The 6,017-nt window shown below is 43.9% G+C and overlaps 1 non-coding gene across 1 annotated transcript; it reads left to right on the forward strand.

Moving 5' to 3' along the window:
• The first annotated feature begins 5,703 nt into the window (after positions 1-5,703).
• TRNAA-UGC (transfer RNA alanine (anticodon UGC)) lies at positions 5,704-5,779 on the forward strand. The gene has a single exon. It is a non-coding gene; the product is annotated as a tRNA-Ala (tRNA).
• The last annotated feature ends 238 nt before the right edge of the window (positions 5,780-6,017 follow it).

Below are 6,017 nucleotides of genomic sequence, written 5' to 3' on the forward strand. Positions count from 1 at the left end.
AGCCCAGGTATAATCCCCAGTACCACATAGTCCCTGGAGCACCACTTGAGATAACCCTTGAGCACAGAACCAAGAGTAGTCCCAAGCACCACTGAGTTTGCCTATCCCCCACTGAAAAAAAAAGGGAATGCCATGCCACAGAGGCAGGGTAGGGTGGGGGGAAGATGGGGTGGGGGTGGTGGGAGGGATGCTGGGACCATTGGTGGTGGAAAATGAGCAATGGTGGAGGGATGGACACTCAACCACTGTATGACTGAAATGCAAGCACCAAAGTTTGTAAGTATGTAACTGTACCTCATGGTGATTCACTAATAAAAAATTAAAAGAAAAAGAAAAAATAGTCAAAAAGATAGAAATAAAAGTGCAGTCAGACACACATCTGTGTGTGTATGTGTATATGTGTGTATAAATTACCAAGAAATCTGCAAAGTAATAGGACTAAAATGTGAATTTATTAACATTGTACATTGTAGGATGCAAAGTTATGCAATCTATTGCATTTTTATATCACGAATCATGAAATCCCCGTTAACTGTCGATTTCTTGAGCGAACTCAGTAACCTCTTCATTCGTCATTTCCCTGAGATCTTAGAAGTCTCTCTCGACTTAGCCCTCCCAATGATGTCGCACTGGAGGCTCTTTCAGGGTCAGGGGAATGAGATCCAGCTTGTTACTAGATTTAGCATATGAATACACCATGGGAAGCTTGCAAGGCTGTCCTATGTGGGCAGGAAACTCTCAGAAGCTTGCCAGTTTCTCCCAAAGGGAGAGGTAGGCTACAAGATATTGCGCGGCCGTAAAGCAGCCGCATGCTTCTGGGAGCTTGCTTTTAAGTCTGTAGATGTTGGCCATTGATAGAATTACACACACCTGGGTTCCTCTGCCGGTACCTTCATGCGTGAGGCCTGTCTGAACGTGTGGAAAGGGGCCTCGAGCATGGCTGTAACAAGGTTCCGGTGGTCTTTGGCTGCCGGGAACTCTGCTCGGGGTGGGGAGGGAAGCTGGAGCCCATCCCCTCCAAGGGGCCCTGGGGAAGACAGCCAGGCATGTGGGCAAGAGACTCTGCATAGCTCTCTTCTGGGAGCTTGCTTTTAAATCTCTGGATGTTGGCCATTGATGGAATTACACACACCTGGGTTCCTCTGCCAGTATTTTTATATACCAGCAGCAAACAACTGGAAAAAGAAAGATTTAAAAAAAATTCCACCAAAGCATAACATTAGCACTATAAAATATGTAGTACTGTCACCCATTGTTCATTGATTTGCTCGAGCGGGCACCAGTAATGTCTCCATTGTGAGACTTGTTGTTACTATTTTTGGTATATCGAATACGCCACAAGTAGCTTGCCAGGCTCTGCCATGTGGGCGGGATACTCTCGGTAATTTGCTGGGCTCTTTGAGAGGAATGGAGGAATTGAACCCGGGTCAGCCGCTTACAAGGCAAACACCTTACCCATTGTGCTATTGATCCAGTCCACTACAAAATATAAAATAGTTAAAAATAAAACTAATAATATTTACATCCAGGTCTTCTATGCTTATAACAGCAAATCACTGCTGATAACAAATTAAGGAAATATCATTAAATGTAAAACCATGCCATGTTCATAGATTATATGACTTGATATTGTCCCCCAAATCGATCTACATGATCTCAATTGAATCACATGAAAATTTTCTGTGAAGATTGATAATATTATTCTAAAAATATACATGCAAAGGCAAAAGACAGTATCAGCAAAGTTGCCTTTAAAAAGAATGTTTAAAGGACTAACATTGGGGCTGGAGTGATAGCACAGCGGGTAGGGCGTTTGCCTTGCACGCGGCCAACCCTGGTTCGAATCCCAGCATCCCATATAGTCCCCTGAGCACCGCCAGGGGAGATTCCTGAGTGCAGAGCCAGGAGTGACCTCTGTGCATCGCCGGGTGTGACCCAAAAAGCAAAAATAAATAAATAAATAAAAAATAAAGGACTAACATTGCTTCATATCAAGACTTAATATAAAGTTACAGTAATAAACATGGTTTAGTCTCAGTAAACAAACAAATAAAATAGCCTGGAAAATAGCTCAATGGAACAAAATAGAAAGTCTGACAATACACCAATATAGTTGTTATAGGAGGTTTTTAATAAAGGTTCCAAAGCAATTCAATGGGGGAAGGAATGTTTTCAACAAATGTTGCAAAACAACTAAATCCAGAAAAAATATAAATATGAACATCAAGTCTTATTTCATACCGCAGACAAAAATTAACTTGAAATGAACCATAGCCTAAAATGTCAAACCTGAAACTAAAAGTAGGAGAAAATCTTTGTGGCTTTGGAATAGACAGAGATTTCTTATGTGTCACATAAATGACAAGATAAATGAACATCATTACAATGGAAAACTTTTTTTTCTTTAAAAGATACAAGAACTGTCTATTAAAGAAAGATTAACAAAATGTGAAAAGACACTTGGAATTTTTTTCTACAAATATATCATAAAAGACCTCATACAACTAAATTTAGAAAGACTATCCTTGGGGCCAGAGAGATAGCTCAATGGTGAGCAAATGCTTTGCTTGCAGGAGACCTGGGTTTGATCAGAACGAACCTCCAAAAACCTCTGGCTATGACCAAAAACAAGGTCAAAAAATGCCCCCAAATATTTGAAATGATATTTAATCAATGGAAACATAAAAAATAACCAATAAGCCCATGAAAATGTATTCAACATCATTAGTGATGAAGGAAATGTAACTTAGAAACCAGAGTGAAGTGGCAAGATGATAGTACAGTGGGTAGAGCACTCGCCTTGAATGCAGCTCTTAAATCCCTAACTTCCCATATAGTACCTGGAACCCACCAGAAGTGATCCCTGAGCACAGAGCCAGGAGTAAGCCCAGGTGTGGCACAAAACAAAACACAGAAAAAAATCTTAGTGATATAACACTATGTTCTTATTAGAATGGCTTAAATAAAAAGGGCTTTATGGAGGCAAGTAGAGTTGATTTGTGGGGATAGTTTCATGAGTGTAAACACATGCTAAAACTCACTGATTTCTGTGATCTTATTGTTTAGTTCATCAAATTAAGTAAGTTAAGCTGTAGTGAAGCCACCAAAGAAATCAGAGTGGCCATGGATCCGTTTATTCAGAGGTTGTTCCTGCTCTCTTAAGGGTCACACCATGAAACAGCAAAATAACCCAGTTTTGAGAAGGAAGAGGGGCCACTAAAAGGCAAGAAGAGGACCCGAGGGCAGCTCAGTGGCAAAAACACAAAACCAAAATCCCACCTGTCCTGCAAGCCTGAGTCTGGTAAAGCCTCAAACTTAGTCCCCAGCACCAGCCCCCATGCCAGTTGTTCAGGATCCTCAGAGTCACAACCAAGTGTGTGATCTCTGGTCATTGCAAAAGGAACAACAATGACAAGACACAAGGAGGGGAATAAATAATAATTAAAAAATTCCATTTTACAATGTAAACAGAAAAGACAGTGAAGGCCATGCAGACATATTAGGTGTGCTTCCTTTTGATAAAGGTTGTGTGGGTTAAAGGGACACTAGCAGGCACCTGACACACTCTCATGACACCAGGGAGAGGACGCAAAATTGCCCAAGTGGCACATGGATGCAGGTGGCTGGCTGTGGGGGTGCCAAAAACCCAGATGGTATGGATGGAGGGTCTGACGTCACCCAGAGGGCACTGCCTGCTGGCAGCCACCTGCACCCACCTTGGCCCTCTGCAGCTTGGCATTTTCATCTGAGACTCAGAGGAGAACATCGATCTCCTGCTTGTGAAATCCACACACAACAGTCATGGATTGTGTCCTCCCCTGGGTGGGCAGCGACTCGAAGAGCTGAGGAGAGACAATGCCCCTTGTCCCATCTGGAGCATGAGTGATAAAGACAAAAAGACAGATAGACTCCCAAGCACCCCTTCCAGCCTTGGCAGAGGAGAGTGCTCCAGGGACTGCAGGAGCAGCAGGGCTGAGGAGAGCGGGTAGAGGTGAGGGAGTGGATGAGCCTGGCCTGGGATCCTTGGGGCTCTGACTGAATCTCAGGAGAGGTTCCGGGAGGAAGGCGACATGGTTTTAAGAGACGATTCTGGGTCCAGAGGAGGCAAGTTGCCCAGGAAAGAGGGGACTGGGACAGAGTTGAGCAAAGAGCCAGTGCTGCTGGCACACGACTCCCCAAATGTGCTCCTCCTTCCCGGTCTCAGCCCCTTACAGTAGCCTGGGACCTTGAGCTGTCTCTCCCTGGAGGGGAATCTGACCTAGCCCTGTGCCCACCGCCCCTCATCCTCCTCCAGCGCAGGCTATTCACGTCCCTGTGAGTCACTGTGAGCTTATATCTGAGTGCTCCAACTGTACCCCTTAAAATAAGTGTGGGGTGGGGGCTATTAAGTTAATAAGGGATTTCCTTGGGGATCAGATTTGATCCCCAGCACCACCATATGGTCCCCTGAGCACCACCAGGAGTGATCCCTGAGTGTAGAGCCAGGAGTACGCCCTGAGTACTGCTGGGTGTGGCCCCGAACCTAATGATGATAATAATAGTAATGTATGTGGGTTTGGGTGCTGACAGATCAGGCTACCAACCTTGATTCTGTTCCTCATAAGCTATGAATGGGAGCAAGTTACTGAACTTTCCAGTTTGAGTTTTTTACTTTCTTGATCAGAGTATCTCGATCTTGTTTGACTACCAATCATACCTTTACAGAAATAAAATAAAATAAAATAAAATAAAATAAAATAAAATAAAATAAAAAAGATCTGTAAGAGTTCCTCATGCAGAAACCTATATGTTCTTTGAAAGACCAAACAGAAAGTAGTTCCCAACTGCACCCAAAGTTACCACCTGGCCCTGCAGTACCCCGGTACCCTGGGGCTGGTAGTATCCACTCTGAGAGATACGTCTCTAACCACATTTTCTCATGAGTGATCCCTTTTCACCAGGGAAATTTGACCCCTGAGTACAGGTATATGAAAGAGACACACAGATCCAACCGTCACTGCTAATACATTCTAAAGAATTTTCCTTAAAATGACACCCACATTTAGTCACATATCCCCATTCGAGGTCATGCCCCACAGTGTAAGCTGTGAGGCTCTTTACCATGGAGATAAAAATACCTACTTGCGGGGGATCATATTGCTGGTATGTGAGATCTCTAGGGGAAGGGTTAGGTTGGGTTTTCTGAAACCCCCATGAGCCAGACTAGCTTTCTGGCCTTTGAAACACAAGCAAATGGAAATAAAATTGGGAAAAATTTCTAGGATCTACAGGCAAATGCAAGGGTCAGTGCAAACCCAGTGTTGCACTGGGTTGGATATTCTGAAGTCTTGGAGTCCAGAGGTCTAGAAGTGAGTCAAAGAGGAAGATGAGGATAGGGTGTCTTCCCCGGCAAGAAGCGGGCTGTCTCACTCAGCAGACCTGGGGGTTCTTAGCTGAGAAGGATTTTTCCCTCCTAGAAATGTTTGGCAATATCTGGAGACATTTGATTGGACTGACATTTAATCAGGGTGGGGTGGGCGGAAGGGAGATTGCTACTGGTTTTTGATGCAAAGAAGCCCAGGATGCTACTAAATGTCCTATAATGCATAAGCCAGCTCATCCACCCCCACTGCAGCAAAAAATTACGCAGCCTCAAGTGTCATCAGGGCTGAACCGAGACACTCTGAGCTACTTAGATAACTGAGTTCAAAGTCCAGCTGTTAGGGCAGGGATGTGGCTCAAGTGGTAGAGTGCATGCCTTGCATGTGTGAGGCCCTGGGTTTGATCCCCAGCACTGCCAAGGCCCCTGCTGAGTGTTGCCCCACAACTTAAGAAAAAAAAATTAGTAATAGCTTTCTAGTTAAATGACCAGATTCTAGTTGTATTGTTTATAGCCATATAATTTTAACCAGTTATTTTACTTTTCTGTGCTTGTTTCTATATCTATTAAATGAGGGTTATCATAGCAGCTGGTGGCCCAGAAAGGCCAATTGGGGCATTTAGTGAGTTTCTCATTTGCCCAGTGTCCTCACAGTGAT

Source organism: Sorex araneus, chromosome 4 (assembly GCF_027595985.1).
Source record: "Sorex araneus isolate mSorAra2 chromosome 4, mSorAra2.pri, whole genome shotgun sequence".
Classification (NCBI taxonomy): domain Eukaryota; kingdom Metazoa; phylum Chordata; class Mammalia; order Eulipotyphla; family Soricidae; genus Sorex; species Sorex araneus.